This window comes from Arvicola amphibius, chromosome 3 (genome assembly GCF_903992535.2).
Source record: "Arvicola amphibius chromosome 3, mArvAmp1.2, whole genome shotgun sequence".
Lineage (NCBI taxonomy): Eukaryota > Metazoa > Chordata > Mammalia > Rodentia > Cricetidae > Arvicola > Arvicola amphibius.
The window spans coordinates 99,020,470-99,041,161 of NC_052049.1; the positions used below are offsets into that span (position 1 = coordinate 99,020,470).

The 20,692-nt window shown below is 42.7% G+C and overlaps 1 pseudogene; it reads left to right on the forward strand.

The window, feature by feature from the left end:
- Nucleotides 1-265: 265 nt before the first annotated feature.
- LOC119809303 lies at nt 266-2,735 on the forward strand (annotated as a pseudogene).
- The last annotated feature ends 17,957 nt before the right edge of the window (nt 2,736-20,692 follow it).

Here is a 20,692-nt window from a genome sequence, read left to right on the forward strand (position 1 = left end):
AGGAGGATCATCCACAACCTCAGAGAGTGGGCTGAAGTTGGAACCACCGTTCTAGAATCAATGTTCTCAGACCCGACTTCCAGAGAGGGTGCAGCTCAACCCCAGTTCCCACTGCCCAGTCCTCCTCCCTGTCCATCTATGAAGCAAGACCTAAGTCTTGCCAACAACATCGCCTTTCCAAGAAAGAGAGTCCAAGTCACCCTGCTCCCCTGGATCCTCTCCTGCCATCATTCTCAGAAGGTCCAATGTACGTGATGTGGCGCTCATGGAACATCTGTCTCCAGTCCCACCCAAAAGTGCGAGATTCCAGGAAAGGCCAAGCCAGACTGCACTGGACTCTCCCCTCCTGCGTGTCAACGTTGCTTATCTTCTAGGACAAGTCCGACTGAGCCTGGCTGCAAAGAGAAGTGACTCTTGCTCTTCCCATGGAAATGTTTTAGTGAATCCCACAGTAGATGGAACCTAAGAGTCCCTTGATCATTGCAGCCTAGAGCTGGAGAAAGCAAAGGTCAGAGTGTCAAAAAAATGATGATGATCTTAAAACTGAAGGAAGCCAGCCAACCAAGGCCAAGCAGATTGCTATTAAATGACAAAGACAACTGGAAAACACAACAGCACAGTTAGGCAGCTCTTCTGACATGCCCAGCACTGGCAAAGTCATGTGCATTAGGTTATTGCATTCCCCAGCACCTGAGAGATAGACTCAAAGACACAGTTCTGCTCGCTTCGCAAGCTGCTGTGGTGCTGAGTCAGGATTCAAGTCCAAGGTTATTTGTTGCTTGAACCCGGACTGTGCTCATTTATAGGACTGTGTTACCGATTTCCTACTTGCCAAAGCAAGACAGTGTCAGGTTTCTCTCACACACAACTAAGCCAATCTAGGCCCTTTGGAACCTCAGACAGATCATCGGTCTCATTCACATGGTGCTGTCCTGGGAGCTCCCCCAGGGCCTTGATGCTTGCAGGATGGGAATCTAACATCTGAATCTAGAAGAAAGCTGAGCTTCACTTTTATCCACGGGCACCAAACTGAGCAGCCACTTCCAAGGTTCCCACTAAGGCTCAGTGTGTAGTCCCTCTCTGGTTTACTCAGCCACTCAAGTATTTATTGAATCAAATAAAAGTATACCTAGTTCAGAGATAAAATATTAAGAAGAATTTCAAACTGGGCTTCACGGAGGACGTGTGTAATCCCAGCTAAGCCCGAAGAACTTGTTATTGAGAGGTTGAGACAGGAGAATTACCATAAATATAAAGCCAGTCTGGGCTAAACAATAAACATCTGTTTCTAAAAAAGGGAGAGAAAGAGAGAGGGGGGGAAGGGAGAGGGAGAATAGGAGGAGGATTTTAACAGGAGAGAAACAATATACAAATTACTTCACAAATATTTTTTGGTAAAAATTGTGTTAGGTGCCACAGAGGAAAAGTACCCAGTACCATAGTAGGGGATCAAGGAGGCTTCTCCAAAGAGCACATGGAATGAGAGGGGGTTTCCAAGATGCTAGGAAGCTTTGGAAATTCAAGAAACTGAAAGACGAAATCAGAAGACTAAAGACATGACTATGGATTGGGTTGTTCAAACCTGGTAGATTGGACTTGATCCTAAGAATAGCGAGACATCACTGAGAAATTTTACATGATGTGATTTGTGCTGATAAGTAGACACTTCCGGACCCTAAAGGCAGATGCCATCACAGTGCAGGCAGAGGCCCCAAGGAGGCTTCCCCAGTTGCCCCACCAAGAGACACTAGGAGGCTGAGAAGAAAGAAACAGGAGCAGAGTTTAGAAGGTGGGTAGAAGAGACATGCACTGCATGTGTGAACACGGAGCTCAAACGTGCTCTTTTGTGGAAAGTTAGCAAAAGTGTGAGTTATCTAGACTCATCTGGAGACATGAGTTTGACCACTGGCACGCCCTTTGCTCGGCTTCCTAATTAGCTACAGATGTCAACAAGAACCCACCACCACAGTGGTGAATATTGTGTTGCCATGGATTCCCAGCCAGGACACTGTGAACAACAAACCCTCGCTCCCCAAGCTTGCTTCTTGTTAGGTGTTTAGTCACAAGAAAAGAAACTAACGCAAGTTTCGTGATCAAAGAATATGTCAAGGGGTGCAAGGCGGAGGCACAGTCTGCACCGTGGCATAGCTCCGGCATCGCGGCGCTGGCAGCAGGTACTACCCGCGCAGGCATGGTGGGCTGCTGGAGGGCCTGTGTTCCCTGGACAAATTCAGGATCCACTGTAAAATTACGTAGCTGCTGTGACTGGACAGGACGGACAAATTGATGCTGACAGGCTGCGGAGGTCTAACGCAGTCTGGCATTGCGGGAAGATAGAAACTTCTTCATCTGGAGACTTGTCACCTTACGGTTTCAATGTTGGACAAAGATATGTCTGTCACAATGGGATTCAGCAAACTTAAAGAGCTCTGGACTGTGCTGAGCAGCTGATGACAACACTTCATCAGTTTCCATGGCGATAGGAGGGAAACAGTGCCCCCCCCCCCCCAGAAACTGTAGAAGAGCTTTTGACAATGGGATTCAGGCTGAGCCCCTAAACTGTGAATTCCATTGCAAAGCAACACAATGCCAGTGGGAAGATTGCCTTTGAGGACCGCATGGCCTTCTGTTCAAACGGAGGACTCTCAGATAGCATTCAAAGTTGGGATCCTGGTTAACAAGGAAGGGTGCATTTCTCATATGATGATTTCATTCAGTATTTCATAACCATCTAAGTCAAAGCGAGCTGTCTGAATAAACTCAACATTCCAACTAGAGCCGGCCCTTGCTTCCCCCCACCCCAGCTGTGTGTAGAGTTCCACCAACACTTCCCGACAACTACTGAACAGGATCATGACTTTATATACAACTGAAGCTTCATTTTTAATTTTGATAATAAATTCTTGACATTTAATAATGTAAGAAGAAATCTGTTGTACCAGTCAGGACCTCCTTGAGCCATTATCAACCATGCCTTATTTTCCTGCCAACTCTCTTATATATAAATTGAAGTATGCATAATTTTTAAAGCATATTAGATATTTTCTCATGACATATGGAATCTTTTCATCAGACTTAGCTGTTATCCTTTCTTTCCTTGAGGAATGTGCCTAAAAGTTTTGTGTGGGGAGTGCTTATATAAGTGACGTCAATCCACAAGGGTGCAAAACAAACCAATGCACACGGTAATCCACTCAGTAAAAAGAAGGTATAAGCTTTAGAAGTGTGGACAGAGATATTGAATGGCTGTTGTCTGACTCTTTAAAAACTTCTGGATAATTTGAGTGGCAAAAATACTGTCACCACATCCGTCTTTGTCATCTATCCAAACTTTTGTTAATTATGCTTAAAAGTCTTATATATTATAATCTTTAAATTGTCAGGAAAAGACTAAAGGTAGATAAAAATAAGTAAACTTTATTTTGACTAGTGGGGTTCTAGATGTCTTTAATTATCTGTCTATATTCCCATATCTCACAAATTTTTATACTATGCATGCTTCCATTTTAAAACCAAGTGCCGGGGTGGAGAGACAGCCTGGCAGTAAGAGCATGCACTGCTCTTACAGAGAATCCAAGTCCCCAGTAAGGAGGCTTAACTACCACCTCTGACATCCACAGTCACATGCGCTCAGATACACATATCCCAACACAAATGCTTATGCACACATATAATTAAAAAGTAATAAAAAGAAATAAAACAACAAAAAAAGGATGCCAGGTATAATGTGGCCACATTTAGCCAAAATGGGAGCTACTGCTCAAAGAACTTCACCTGTCAGTGGAAGACAAACTCTAGGTGTGTGGTACAACATTGGTTTATGGTTGCCGGTACTGAATGGCACAAGTACAACTTTGTTGAGAGAGTAAATCTCATGTCAAGTGGCCTTCAATAAGTATGTTAACCATGGTATCACAAGTCTATGATCCCAACTTTGCAGGCAATGGCAGGAAGCCTGGGGTTCCAGGCCAACTTGAGATAAATAGGGGTGCCTTGCTTCAAAAATTAAATTACATTTAACTTCTTTTCATTTTAATGCCTTCTAGAGATTCTAGTCTCCCTGAAGAAGAGCTAATGGGTGAGACCACTTTCCTTTTGATCTCTGTCTATTTTTCCCTCTGGGCATTGACTGCTGAAGATGAGAAGAATTTTATGTTCCCTGCTGTGGCTAGATAGATGTGTTTGCATTATAATAACGTCTTAGTTAGGGCTTCCATTGCTGTGCTGAAACATTATCACCAAAAATAACTTGGGCAAGAAATGGTCTTTTCCACTCACACTTGCAGGTAGCAGTTCATCACCCAGGGAAGTCAGGGCAGGAACTCATGCGGGGCTGGAACCTGGAGGCAGGAAGCGGCGCAAAGGCCATGGAGGAGTGTTGTTTACTGACTTAGGCTCCTGGCTTACTCAGCATGCTTTGTTATAGCAGCTAGAGCTGCCTGCCCAGGATTGACACCACCCGCAGCGAGCTGAGCCCTCTGTATCATACATCAATCAAGAAAATGTACCACAGGATTGCCCACTGGCAAATCTGGTGAGGGTGTTTTCTCAATTGAGGTGCCAGCTTCCCAAATGACTCCAGCTTGTGTCACCTTGACATGAAATGACTCAGAACAAATACAATGACTCAGGCTGTGCAATGTCCATGGATAGAGCAACGTACGACAGGCTTCGGTAAAAGCCACTTCAGTAAGTTAGTGAGAATGGGAGTCAGACGAGAGGGAAATGGCACAAACTGGGTGCAGAGTCAGCATCTCTACTTCCCTTTTTTATTTTATGCTTATCTATCTCAGTATACATTTATCTCACAATCCACGCACCTTAATTCCTGTCTAGGTTTCACCAGAGGAAGTGTCAGAAACTTGAACCAAAATGCCTACCTAGCTCCAATCCAGTCCCAAGACCAAAATAATGAGCAAAGAAGAAGAGCCACTAGGATGAAGCTACTAGGAATTGGGTCAATATTTAAAAAAAAAAACTTTGTGGTATTATTTTATTTTTGTTGCATGTAACCTTGGAGAATGATACTCTTCCAATAAGCTAGAAGTTGACTTCAGGGTCATAAAAATAGATGTTTTGATGCCAAGAGAGCTGGGCAAGGCAAGGGGAAGCAAGATAACCAATTTTAAAAGTGATGGAACATAAATTAAACAGTCAAGACAAGACAAGTGAGCAGGAGGGCCATTGTCATGTGACTCAAGGCAAGCTTGTTTGGAGTGCAGAGCATGAGAAACCCACAGGAATTCTCGCGCTGCCTAAGAGAAGTCGCTGTGGCTCCAGAGCCTGGGTTTTAACGGTTGGACATCAGCCTTGGTATTTTTTACATTCCATCGATGAAACATCATACTTTATCATCGTTTATCCTAGATTAGAGTGTGATTCTGTTTATCCTAAATTAGAGTGTTGGTTGTGCCCAACCAACTTCATACCTGATGAGGTGTGACAATTTATCACTTTGGGATAGAGATACGTGTTCTTCAGGCGAGAAGGCACATTGTGCTTCATTCTATTGATACATCAGTAAGGCATTGGTTGGGCGATCCACATCCAGTCGTTGAGTCACTCAGCTTTACCCAGCCCCTGCTCTAGCAGAAAATGCTTCTTCTGAGCTCCCTGGCTGCAAATTCTCTTCTAATTTCTTTGATTCTATCCTTCACAGGAGTCCAGAGCCACAGCCACTCCCAGAAGCAGTTCTTTAATGCCTACTTCTACCTGTTTGGTCTGACTGATGTCCCCGTTTCATTGAACCTTCCCACTTATGACAAAGTGTATCTATGCAGAAGGACCGAGAATGAGGGCAGGCACTATTGTTATTAGCTGCATAACATCCCTGAACCAAGCTCTGTCCTCATTCATTGATCTAATCAGCAAGGATGGCTAATGGGCTCTGACATGCCACCTCTAACCCTGATTCCACGTAGAACAGGACATCAAACCAAACTGCCTCTGCATCTGGATCCAGTCCACATATCAGTGTGCATTCATGTGCATCTTTGTGCAGTAAAAAAGAAAATCATAGATTTTATGACTAATTATTTTTATCCCATCATATCTGACCATTCTAGGTACATGTTGGTGCTTGAGAAAGCGGATAGGCGGGATACAAACAAAACAATCCCCTAGAGTGTCAGGCAACAAGAAACGTGATGTTTGGAGACCAGTTCAGTCTGTTTGTGTCTTCATCTCAACTAAAACTCTTCCGTTCCCACATGCCCCAAGGATGAGGCTGTCCAGCCCCCTGTGGGGGCCGGCTTAGCTATTTTCATGGTTGCTAAGCAATGTCAATCGTGCTTCATGCCTGGTGAGCTCATGGTTGTGCTGTGGGTGATCTGGATTAGGTTTATAATAACCAGAACGAAGAGAGGAGGGGGAAAGGTGTGTGCGCAAATAGTGCACATGAGATGTGACAGGGTGATGAAGGATTATGCTAACTGGGGACCTGGAGCCATGAGAAGCAGCAATCACACCATTTTCAGCATCCTGTCTATGCCAGGTAATAAGGCAGACACTCTGGCATCTGTGGGCTCATTTAACTAGGAATGACATACGCTAAGGAGAGGCAGCCACGTGACAGCGGATGCCTGTCGTCTTGCTCACTGTTGAGTTCACCTCACGCAGGGCCTAGTGCAAAGTGAGGTCTGAGAAATTGTTATTGAAGGTATGACTCACCATGTTTAAGAGCAAGAAAGAACGACAGTTCTCTCATCTGCACACAAGGTCCAGTGGAGAAATTCTTACAGAAAAACCCTCCCACCTATCCCTCATACACATCACTTGTGTTTTAGAAGCGACAGGCTCACCAGGCCCAACAGAAGAGCTGAACATGGAGGAAGGTGGGACTGTTTTGACTCTCCTCTCCCCACTGTGCAGGACACCAAACAAAAAAGAGGTGAGAATCATGTCCAACCATAGAGATTCACCATTCAAATGTTTCCAAACTTCTTTGTGCTAAGACCTCAACAGTGGTCTCAGTAGGATCCTAGGGTTTGCCCTGCATGGTTCTCCTCTGTTTTTCATCCCAGATGACTCTGAGAACACAGCAGCACTCCTCTCCATAGCATGATGTTCGTTCTCGGGAAGGAGCATCCTTTCCAGCTGCCTCCCGGCTACTAGCTCCTCCCACAGGCTCACCACCACCAACACACATGTTCACCCAGTCTTGGTCTCCAAGTCCTTTCTTTGCCTACTGCTCCTTCCAGGCCTTTGCACATTCCTCACATAGTCAAGCAGATTCAACCTTGTCAAGAGAGCATAGAATCTAGAGCCAGGAATGGCAGAACTCCCCTAAAATCTCAGCACTCAGGAGGATGAGACAGAAAAACGTTCAATTCTAGGTCATGCTAGGGTACATGAGTTCCACTTTAGCCTGAGCTATCCACCAATGTGCTCACTCAAGGAACTCTCTGACCCAGTAGCCTGCTATGGATTTTAAGAAAACCATTTTCTTGAAAGAACTATACTCAACTTCATATGGAAAAACAAAAAACCCAGAATAACCAAAACAATCCTGTAAAATAAAGGAACTTCCAGAGACATCACCATTCCTGATATCAAGCTCTATTATAGAGCTACAGTAATGAAAACAGCTTGGTATTGGCATAAAAACAGACAGGTTGACCAATGGAATTGAATCGAAGACCCAGATATTAATACACACACCTATGAACACTTGATTTTTGACAAAGAACCTAAAAGTATACAATGGAAAAAAGAAAGCATCCTCAACAAATTGTGCTGGCGTAACTGGATATCAACCTGTAGAAGAATGCAAATAGATCCATATCTTTCACCATGCACAAAACTCAAGTCCAAATGGATTAAAGACCTCAATATCAATCTGAACACACTGAACCTGATAGAAGAAAAAGTGGGAAGTAGCCTTCAATGTACGGGCACAGGAGACCACTTCCTAAATGTAAGACCAGTAGCGCAAACACTGAGAGCAACAATAAATAAATGGGACCTGAAACTGAGAAACTTCTGAAAGCAAAGGACACAGTCAATAAGACAAAAAGGCAGCCTACTGAATGGGAAAAGATCTTCACCAACCCCATATCAGACAGAGGACTGATATCCAAAATATATAAAGAACTCAAGAAATTAGAAATCAAAATTCTAAATAATTCAGTTAAAAAATGAGGTACAGATCTAAACAGAGAATTCTCAACAGAAGAATCTCAAATGGGCAAAGGACACTTAAGGAAATGTTCAATATCATTAGCCATCAGGGAGATGCAAATCAAAACAACTCTGAGATTCCATCTTACACCAGTCAGAATGGCTAAGATAAAAAACACCAATGATAGCCTATGCTGAAGAGGATGTGGAGTAAAGGGAGCATTCCTCCACTGCTGGTGGTAATGCAAACTTGTACAACCACTCTGGAAATCAGTATGGCGGTTTCTCAGAAAACTGGGAATCAACCTATCTCAGAAACCAGCAATACCAATCTTGGGCATATACCCAAAGGATGCTCAATCATACTACAAGGACATTTGTTCAACTATGTTCATAGCAGCATTATTTGTAATAGTCAGAACCTGGAAACAACTAAGATGCCCCTCAACTGAAGAATGGATAAAGAAAATGTGGCAATTTACACAATGGAGTACTACTCAGTGGTAAAAACCAATGACATCTTGAAATTTGCATGCAAATGGATGGAACTAGCAAAAAAAGACTATCCTTATGAGGTAACCCAGCCCCAGAAAGACTAACATGGTATGCACTCACTCATAAGTGGATTCTAACTGTAAAGCAAAAGAAAACAAGCCTATAATCTATAACCCTAGAGAAGCTAAATAACAAGGTTAACCCTAAGAGGAAGGTAACAAGATCTCCTGACAAAATTGGGAGCATAGGGTGGGTGGGGAGGAAAGGCAAAAGGGGAATGGGGGGGGGTGGAGGAGAACTTGAGGTAATGGGATAGTCGAGACGAGGGAAGGACAGAGACAGAGAGCAAGGAAAGAGATATCTTGATTGAGGGAGCCATTATGGGGTTAGCAAGAAACCTAGCACTAGAGAAATTCACAGGAATTCACAGGAATGACCCCAGCGAAGACCCTAAGAAATAGTGGAAAGGGTGTCCAAACTGGCCTTGCCCCATAGTCAGATAGATGACTATCTTAAATTTTATCATAGCACCTTCATCTAGCAATGGATGGAAACAGGCAGAGACTCACAGAGGAGCACTAGGTTGAGCTCCCAAAGTTCAAAGAGTGGGAAAAGTAAGAATATGATCAAAGAGGTCAAGATCATGACAGAACACCCACTGAAACAGCTTACCTGAGCTAATGGGGGCTCACGAACTCCAGCCAGACAGGGAAGGAACCATCATAGGACCAAACTAGACCATATGAATTGGACACCAGGATTTATCCCTACTGCTTGTACTGGCTTTTTGGAACCCATTCTTTTTGGATGGATACCTTGCTCAGCCTAGATATAGCAGAGAGGACGCTGGTCCTTCATCAAAGCAAAGTGCCTTACCCTCTCTGAGGAGTGGATTGGGGTGGAATGGGGAGAAAGTGGAGGGAATGGGAGAAGTGGAGGAAGTGGGAACTGGGATTGATAGGTAAAATGAAAAAGATAGTTTCTTTTTTAAAAAAAAGAATAAAAAAAGAAAGGAAACTGTCTTAACCAAGCATAATCCAAGGAAACTGACCACTCGTGAAGAGGGGCCATGCTGAGAAGTTGCCACTTCTCAAACATGCAGAGCAAGTGCCGCCATATGCTTTCTCTAAAAAGAGCCTGCATAGTCTTCCTCTTCCCCAGACCTTGAAACTCCTCTTTGTACTTCAGAAATACCAGGGTGGTGATCCTGGTCTCACCATGTGCCTCCCATCACCATCTTAAGTTTTGTTTAGTGCCCACCTGAGACCTTTTGGCTTAGAGAGGTATCTCCACCCTTACTGACTGAGACAGTAACCATGACCTTCATGAAAACTGCTCCAAGAAGTGGAGTTACAAGAGCACTTTGTTGACCATGTACATACTATTTATATTCTTCATATGTCCTGAGTTTGCCTCCACTTTCAGATATATGACTTGCTGGCATTCTCTCTCACTGCAAGGCATGGATTTTTCTGTGTTAATGATATCCTTGGATGGACAAATATTTTGTTTGTTTGGTTGCAAGTGCTATAGCTTTTTATCTACAACACCATACCCATGGACAAATGCCTTAAATCTTGATTACATTCTATTTATTTGTTTTCTTGTTGCCTGTGCTTTTGGTATCATACTCCCAAGCATCAATGCCAAGTGTGAAGTCATGAAGTTCTTGACTCTTATGTCCTTCTAAGAGTTTATGGTTTTAGCTGGCACATGGAAGTCTTCAATGCATTTTCAGTTATACTTTGTATGTAGTGTGAGGTAAGGGTCTAGTTGCATTCTGTTTATATACGTATCTAGTTTTCCCAGCCACACTTGTTGACATGACTGTCCTTTTCCCATTGAGTGGTCATGGCACCCTTGCTTAAAGTCATTGACCACATCAAATAGTTTCTTTCTGGGCTCTCTCTTCTGTTTCCCTATAGGACTGTGCCTATGCCAGTTGCACACTGTTTTCATTAACGTAGCTTTCCTTTCCCAGATTATTGTAGTTATTCCAGAATGCTTTACAATTCCATATGAACTTTAAGATGACTTCTTCAATTTTGCCTAAATAATCATTGGCCTTTTTCTAGCAATTGTATTGGATAAATAGGTCATTTTGAGTAATTCCTGGAAGCTTTGAGAGCTTTTCCCTAAAACTGTGTGTGCTATTCAGCTTCCTATAGCTGTGAATAAAATATGCATGTAAAAGGATGGAAGACTGACTGACAGGCTTTTAGCTTCAGCTGTCTTGGTCCATGGCTACGTGGCCTGACTGCTGTGGTTCTATGTCATCTCTGCGCATCCCAGCAAGGAGGGTGTGGCAAAACAAAGCTGCTCATCTGTGGAGGTCAAGAAGCAGAGAGGGTGAAACAGAGAGATGTTAGGGACAAGATATGGTTCCCAAAGTCACATTGCCGAAGATCTACTCTTAAGTTGGGACCCACCTCCTGTGTGTCTATCACCTCCCAATAATCCACTGATGAAGGCAGAGCCTTTATGATCCAAACACTCCCCAAAGCCCACCCAGTAGCAACCAAGCCTCTAGCACACGACCTTTGAGGACCATTTTAGATGCAAGCTTCTTTATTTAACTAAATTACACAGTTCTGACCATGAGAACTATGACTCCCATCTTTTCTATCTCATTAAACCATTGGAAGGCACTAAACCATAAACAAAAAGTTGAATACTTATTTTTCTAACTGTATATGTTAATGGGGGAAATGAGGAATAATCAATCACTATCTAAAAACCTCCCTCCCAGCACTAAAAGTCTTTAGTGCGTTGCTGAGAATTGACAGGAAAAACAGAAGAGGTCACTGATCCCTGTCGTGTTGGGAAGGCACAGATACTTTTTTTGGAGAACAGTTTTAGCCTGACCACACCCTGACTGCTGGCCTCATCAGAGCAGGCAAAACCTTTCCTTCCCTGATAACTCCAGCCAGTGCTGTGATTTATACATGAGTGCTCAGAAGAAATCAACATAAGGTAGACTGACAGTACTTGCATGCTTTTTGTTTTGTTTTGTTTTTGTTATGCTTGGTTTTGTTTGTTTTTAATTTTTGTTTATTTGCTGTCTTTTCTGAGATAGGAACTCTCACAATCCTGGATGGCCTGGAACTCACTCTGTAGACCAGGCTGACCTGGAACTTAGAGAGATCCACCTGCCTCTCCCTCCCAAGTGTAGGGATTAAAGGTGGGCAACACTATGCCCAGCTCAATACCTGACATATTAAGAGAGAGAGATTATAATTATTTGTATCCACCGTTTACTGAGTGCTTTCTACATGTCCAGTGCCAAGCTGTGCACTCATTTTTTCAATGTTGGGGACAGGTCAGGGCATTCCAGAAAGGAAATGGGTATCTTCTTCAGTTCTGAAGTGAATAGAAGACCTTACAGAAGCAGCCCCAGTGGGGACCAGTGTCCTTCAAATTACAGTGAATAGCACTCTAAGTGCACACAATATGAACACACTTCTGTATTAGAGGAGTGTTGCCAATTTACATTTGCTTTGAGTTTAGCTTCTCCATAGTAATAATCTCTAAACCATAACAATGGAGCCCTTCTCATCTGAAGTCGGCAGAACTGAAATCACCCAGGCAGAGGGCATGGGTATCTCAGCAAACTCCCCGACCAGAAAAGTCACTGATGGATCCTGGAGTCAGGACTAGAAACCTTTCTTTGCAGTGGTTCAGACCTTGAGCTAAGCTGTCCAAGAAAAGTGGAAATTGTTGGGGAACGGGGGTGTTGACGAGTTAATTATCACCCTACATAGTCTGTGGTGATGGTGGGGTTGCCCACATGAGTTGTATGATGCCAGATGTTGCTGTTGCACTGAGTGACATGTCAGAGTGACAGACACTGGGACTGTGCTGAGTTGCTGCCACAGCAACCAACCACTAAGGTTAAACAGTGGTTTCCTTTGAAATGAGTTGGCATCGCACAGACCGAATAATTGACTGGCTGACTAAGTTTTTACTTCTCCATGAAGTTTTGGTTCCTGTGTGACCTTCCTACTAGGGAGAGGATGACCACTCTGGACAGTGTACTCTGGCAAGCCATGAAACCCGAGCTTCTTGAGATTGCTATTAGCTTTTTTTTTTTTAAATCTGGTCTCTATTCCATAGGCCACCTGCTCCTGTCTGACTTCCCTATTCCTAGCCAGCACGTTGGGACATAGTCTGCCAGGCCTCTGTTGTGTATCCTTTCAGTCCTGAGAACACTGTGTGTTCCATTCATTTGGTCTGATCCCCATATAAATCAGATCGCTTGGCTCACATCTGATCACAGACTATCCACAGCCAAGGCCAAGAGGCCAAATATGTGCAAAGAGCACCAGAGTGGCTATCCAGTTCACCACCGCAAAAGACGTTAAAGTGGGTGTGCCAGTCACATGGGTCCCCAGTGTCATTCTCAATAACTGAACAAATATTTACATACTACAGGCCTAATTTGAACTGCTTATTTGTCCCAGTGGTGTGCGTCATAATCCTTCAGTGACTTCTTCCTGCCAAGAGTATGAAGTGCAAACTCCTTCCTTCAGCCATAAAGGACCTCCAATGTGTTCTCTGCCTGTCCTCAGAAGTCCAGCTGGCTGTGTTCCTCACTATCCTTCAGCATGTCTCTATATCTCCACTTGTTCCACTGATTGAGTACCTTACCCCAGCCTTACTCCTACCACGTTCCCACTGTTGTCGTGTTCTAGGCCAGTTCTCTATAGAATCTAAGCTTTTTGCCAACCATGCCAAGCACCCCAAGTATGAGTTATCAATGCCATGTTTTGTATTGTTTCTAAGATTCTTTTTTCTAAATGATAATTGTAGATAGCGTGCCCCAAATCTATATGTATACGTTTCAATCCTTAATATCTCTAAATATAACTTTATTTTGAAATATATCATTGAAGACTTAAGATGAGGTCACACTGGGTTGAGTGGGCCCCTAATCCAACATAGCTGAATCCTTATAAACATAGACATGGGTGCAGAGGGAGAGATAGAACAGAGAGAAAGGCAGAGACAGACAAGCCAGCTAAGAAACTAAGAAAACCTCAGCAATACCCAATTTGCTGGAAAGGAAGCCCAGAATAGGTTCCGCCATGGTCCTTCAAAAGAAGCAGTCATGCAGACACATTGACCTTGGCTTCTACCTCTAGAACCATGAGACAGTGACTTCTGTCCTCTTAAGCCATCCAGTTCTTGGTACTTTGTAATAGAACCCTAGGGATTTAAGTACTTGTTTTTTTATGAAATTTAGATTCAATGACCATTATTTTAGCTTGGATGTTGTGTTCCCCAAAGGCTCATGTGTTAAAGGAACAAAACAGAGTTCAGCTTGGTGCTGAGGACATGATGGAACCTTTATGAGGAAAGGGAGAGTGGGAGGTCCTTAGGTCATTGGAGTGGCATTCCCTTAAAGTAGACTGGGCACCACTGTCCTCTTCTTGGCTTTCTGGCCATAATGTGAGTAGTTTGCACCACCACACGTGGCCTCTTACAATTTTTAATATTGCTTCTTTGCTTTCTGTTTTTAACATCCTGACTATATTATATAGTATGACACGGAGCACTTCTGTGGCCCTCCCTGCTCTAGCATTAAATGATCGTTTCTTTCTTCAGATTTGGGGAAATTTAGGCTACAATATATCAGACTGTGCCTTTATTGGCTATTCCAGCTCCTTCTTCTATCCCATGAATTATTTTATTTTATCTGTTGATTGTATCCCAGAGTTCATAGACATTGAGGCCATGCTCTTTTTCCTTCCCTATTATTATCTGAATGTAATATTTCCTCAAGCTTGTCCTTAACTTTGATATTCTGTTTTTTCTTGGTCAGTGTATTAGTGAGACTTTCCATTGCCGCCAATCCCTCCTTACACACACACACACACACACACACACACACACACACACACTAGATTCACTGAGTTTTCATTTCCAAAATTTCCATTTGTTGTTAGTTTTATTAAAAAACTCGATTTCCTTACTGATATTTTCTCCCATGTTGCTTACTTTTATATCTGTATTATATCCGTTAAATTTTTTCCTCATACATTTTGTTGATTTTTTTCCTACATTGATTATTTTCCTCTCCAGGGCCTGGACTGAATTCATTTGTTTATTTGTATTTTCTTTGAAGTCATTGATCATTTTACTAATAAATTTCTAAAAGATTCTTTAAGCCTTTGGCCATTTCAATGTCTTTGGGTTCAGTAGCTGAGGAGCTATGATCTTTTATTTTTTTATTTATCTTTGTGACTTTTATATCATGCATCTTGATTCCATTCATCTTCCTGTTATTTTGAATATACTCTCTGCCCTTGCAACTCCCTCCAATAAAGTAAAATAATATAAGATTTAAGAGAAAAGAAAAAAAAACAGAAAAACAAAATCCCATCATAGAAGCTGTATTGAGATGCAGTGAGCCACACAGTATACCCTTTAGTCCATACATCTTTACTTGCAAGTAAAGAATCCATTGCAGAGTCATTGGTCCAGTTCGAGGCCTCTGGTTTCTGCTACACAATCAATACTGGGCCCTCACTGGGACTCCTCTTGGATATCCTGTTGTTGCCCTGTGTCATGGCAGCCCTGCAGTGTTGGGTCTGCAGGATCAGCCCCTTCATGTGCTCCAGCAGATCATAGATGGGGTGGATGTTGGGTGGGCAAACTCATAACCCTTGTTCTGGGCCTAGATGGTTGCAGAGTTAACCAGCCCACCAACCCCACCACCACCACCAGGGTGAGCACTGCCTTAGGCTAGTTCACCCTAGGCAGCATGGAGCAGGGGGCAGGGCCAGTTCTCCTGCTTTCATGCCCTCAGGGTCAACTTACCCAAACCTGTATCACCAGGGCTGGTTCTACTGCATTGCCCAAGCAAGGTGCAGGGACTACTCTCCTTGGTGCTGCAGCTGGTGAGGGTCAGGACCAGTTCTTCCTATAGTTTCAGCTTGAGAGGGGAGGGATCAACACTGTGCAGCTCTATCCTCTCAGCCTTCAGTGGTAACAGGAGCCATGAACATCAACAAAGACCACGGCTGCAGCAGGACCACAGATGCCTTAGCAGCAGCCCAGGCTAAAATAATACCATGGCCCCAGGCAGCAAGCAAGCCACTCACCTCAGCAGGCTCCCCACTGCCTTTACCTCTTCAGGTTTGCCTCTCTGTACAAGATATGAACCATTCTGTCTCTCTCTTACCCGTACTCCACCATATGTATGCTCACCATAATTGTGCCCAACTGCCAGTGTTTTCTCTTCAAGGCCAGGGCAGGCCATTCAGGGAGACATGTGGGCCTCCTTCTCTCGCTCAATCTTAATGGTGCTGGGCAGGGTCACAGTTTTGTTTCTTTTTGTTTTTTGGGTTTGTTTTGTTTTGTTTTTGTCCTTGCCACCTGGGAAAAGTTATGATCTTTTTAAAGGATCATGTCATCTTGTTTTCTTATATTTCTTATGATTCTGTGATATGATTTGCATATCTATTGGTTTGTTTATCTCTTATTTATTTGTGGATCTTCCTATTGAGCCTCCTCTTCTTTTCTTGGCTTCTTTTAAATAGGTTTTCATGCAATATGTTTTGATCATGTTCTTTCCCTTCCTCTAATTCCTCCAAGATCCTCTCTACTTGCCTACCTGCCCAACTTCATGCTCTCTATCTGTTTCCAATAAAGCCACAAAATCAAAAAGAGTAGAGGGAGGAGGAGAAGGAGGAGAAAGAAGAAAAGAAAAATAACAGCCTCCCCCACAGAATAATCATAAAGCACACAGGAAGCATGGGATCTTATATGAGTCATCTGCTTCTCAGCTGGCCCTTCTGCCATTTGCACGGTGGGGCTACCAGGCACAATTGCTTCCCAGGGCTGTCTCTTGCCCCAGGACTGTGGCAGATTAAATTCAGGGTCTCTGTCTTGTGTTTGTTGAACATCCCTAGTTTCTCAGAGTGTCTCAACTTCAAATAATAGGTTGTCTCTCAAGATGTTGTCCTGTCCCTTCTCTCTAAGCCATAAAGAGTGACACAATTGGATTCCTGTCCATGGCTGATCAATCCCTCCACCAAACCAATTCACAACTTGTTTCCAGGGTTACTGGGGCTGTGGGCATCTCAAGCAGGTAAGACTCCCAGTGGCTTCCCCCAGGACCACCAGGCTGACTTTTGGGGGGAGTCTTCGGCCCTGCCTCCTGTTTTAAGGAGCCATGACTTCCATGAGTCGTTTGACTTTTTCTCCTTAGTTTTTACTTATCCTTTTACTGTTTATCTAAATTTCTAACACTCTTCTCCCCTTCTGCTCTTTGGAGTAGAGTCTATATTTTCTTAGATTCTTTTCTTTTACTTGGTCAAATAGAGGCAGCTTCCCAACTGGCATTTTACTCTTGCATCCATTTTTATGTTTCTGGTGTGGGACCATGGTCTATATTCTGTCAATTAAATCTTAAATAAATGCTGATTGGTCAGTAGCCAGGCAGGAAGTATAGGCAGGACAACCAGACAGGAAGTAGAGGCAGGTCAATGAGAACAGGAGAATTCTGGGAAGAAGAAAGCTCTTTCTGCAGTTGTGAGCCTGCCTCAGAAGAAGCAGTATGTAACTGCCCCACTGAAAAAGGTACTGAGCTATGTGACTAACATATGCTAGAATAATGGGCTAATATAAGTTATAAGAGTTAATAAGAAGCCTGAGCTAATGGGCCAATCAGTTTATAGTTAATATAGACCTCTGTGTGATTTCTTTGGGACTTAATGATTGTGGGAACTGGACAGGACAGAAACATCAGTAAACATGCTTCTCTTTTCTTTATCTGTATCCTGGAGTATAGAAGAAGGTTACTAGACAATTGAACTGAATGGTTGGCAGTCATCTCCGCTCCAGTGGCTCCTCTCTGCCTTGCTACCAGCTTTTTATCCTGAACTATGTCCACCTAGACTTTTGATACTTTTCCTACTTCTCCATTCCCTGGGATCTAAAGAGTTTAGAAACCCAGAGACAATCCTTCCTGGAGGTTCCAAAGACCAGCAGCACCCATAGATATGAGACTTTCTGCTCTTGGGAATGGGCCAGCATGGAGACATTGAGATACCCCAGCTGTTTTCTTGGGCTCTTTCTATCTCTAGAAACATCTGCTTCTTAAAAATAAGTGTTGAGTTTCACAACCATCTGTTTTTGTTTTCTCAGCATTCTAAAAGTTGAGCAAACTCTAGTGCCCGCACACATGGCGTGGTCTTGCATCTCTCTGCAGAGGGTGGGGGGAGGCAGGAGAAGAACAGTCAGGCAGCCATTATCCATTTATACCAGTTCTGAAACTAAGAAACTGTCTAAGAAGAGACCTCTGTTGCTGTTGACATTCCCTTAAAGAGACCATTATGAGTGAAGTTTCAAATAAAGTACACTAACCAGTACTAAATAGGCCAAATAATGCTAGTGAGGATGGGGTGGTATCATTTCTTTTACATGCTCACACACATAGACAAAAATATCAAAGTACTTCATGCCAACAGCTTCCTTTGGGCTAATATTTCTAGTGTAAAGTGGCGCAGTATTTATAGTATTTATCTGGGTGATTCACCTTTCTTTCCCTTCTGAAAGATTTAACCAAATAATGCAAGGTTTACACCATAGCTCAGTCATTACACACCCGGGCTCTGAAGCCATCCAGTCTGAGTGTGAACCATGAGTGGTCTTGACTAAGTTACCTAGTTTTTGTGTCTTCTTTTTATCTTGATATATAGGTTAAATTTACATAAACAAAATTTCTGTGTCATGTCCTTCTTAGTGCATGCTAATATAATGCATAAAACTAAGGCAGCTACCTGTTAACAATCTAAACCTTATATTTATTAATTGGTTTCTGAGCCAGAGGGAAGAAGACACAGAGGCTAAGTGGTGTCCCAGGCAACATAATGTGACTTTTCAGACATCATAACTGAAAAAAAAAGAAAGAAAAAGAAAAGAAAAAAGAAAAGATTCCAATTTGGACCCCAAATGCAGCTCGTGAAAACAGGCATAGATATTATTTACCATTGGGGTATTTCTTTCCAGACAGCTCTGAGCGGCATACTCCAGGGTGAAGAGTAGCAAGGGTCTTTCCATTTGAATGCTTTTAGTAAGCATGCTAAGAACGAGAGTCACAAAGAGTATTTGAGAAAATGTTCTATAAGCTAAAAGCTCAAATGTAAAGAAGAGTAATGTTGGTCAACTTGGAGGATAAATGACTTCCTAAGAGAGCAATGAGGATTCTGTGTAGGAAATGGTGCTGGTCAGTGGTCTGTGACAGAGACAGCAATAGCTGTCCTGGGCATCCAGCTTCTGTTCACAATATAAAACGCTCCAGAGCTCACACCTTACACTCTACCAACAAGAAAAAACCTGGAAAATCAACACAACTCTTCTGGGCACATCTGGAAGGTAAGACAACAGTAGACCAAGTTCCTAGGGTCCTCTGCAGTAGTCGCAGCTGTCACTGCAGCAGAAAGAGAAGAGCTGGAGCACCGGTGACTTCCCCAGCGCCACATCTGGGCTGCTGTAATAATTTAGAAATGGCATTCAATGCGATGAAAATCCCAAAACAATTCTTCACAGATAGGAAAAGCACAATAGCAATAAAAGCCTCATATGGAAACAAAAAACCAAAAGCAATCCTAAATAATAATAAAAAAAAAACTGTGAAAGATATCACCATCCCCTAAACCAAATTGCACTCAGTGCTATAGTAATAAAAATAGCACACACTGGCATAAAACCAGATACCTTGATCAATGGAATAGAATTAAAGACCCATACGTAAGTCTACATACCTGTGGGCACCTGATTTTTGATAAATAAGTCAAAAATACACACTAGAAAAAAGAATATTCAGCAAATGCTCAAACTGGATGTTGGCATACAGAAGAATGCAAGTAAATCCACATTTATCACCCTGCATAAAACTCAACTCCGAATAGATCACAGTCTTCAACGTGAAACCAGACACACTGAACCTGATAACAGAGGAGAAAGTGGTGAGTAGCCTTGAATGTATTGACACAGGAAAAGGCTTTCTGAACAGACACAGCACAGGCACGAAGATCAACAACTAATAAATGGGACCTCATGAAACTGAAAAGCTTCTGGATAGCAAAGGACACTGTAAGTCCCGGTCTCTGGCCTCCATCTTTGGAGGCCCTATCCCTGGTGCCCGCCAAGCCTTGACCCCTTCCCAAAGGAGGGTCAAGACAGCCCACCAAAATCTTGACACTCCCCCAGTCTATTTAAACTGCTTCCCTGGAAAGTTCCCTCGTGGTCCCCACCCCTACTCCATCCCCACCTTCGTGGTAGCATTCACGGGATATTTGGCTTGATTGGGATTTTTGTGCCGGCAGAGAGCTCGCGTTAGAAAAATTCCTAACAGACACCATAATTATGACAAAGTGGCAGCCTAGATAATGGAAAAAGGTTTGTTTTGTTTGTTTGTTTGTTTGTTTACCAACTCCACATCTGATAAAAGGATAATATTCAAAATCTATGAAGAACTCTAAAAACTAAATGTCAAGAAAATATTCTGTTCCAGGGATACAATATCATCTTCTGGCTTCCCAGTTCACCAAGTACACATGAAATATACTAATATATATATGCAAAACAACCATCCATACTCAGGAAATAAAATAAATCTTAATGTGAAAAAAGAAAATAAATAACCCAGTTCAAAATGGGGTACAGACCTAAAGACAGAATTCTCAAAATAGAAAATCTAAATGGCTGAGAAATAAAAAATATTCAGCATCCTTAGCCATCAGGAAAATGAAATTAAGATACTTTGAGATTTCATCTTACAACTGTCAGAATGGTTAAGTATCAAGGACCAGCGTCAACAAAAATACTTACCAGGGTAGGGGCATGTGAATTGAAGAAATATAAGTAAAAAATATGAAGTCGTATAAAAGTAATAAGACAGAAAACTTAGAAAGTATCAAGAGGGCATTCCAGTGACTGAAATCCTGAAATTTACCTGTGGTTGTTATTCAGCGTAAGGGGTGGGGGCAAGGTAACAAAAGACTTTATTAATATAATACAAAAGGATAACTCACACAGTCGATGGCTTTATCACTCTGAGACATCAAATCAT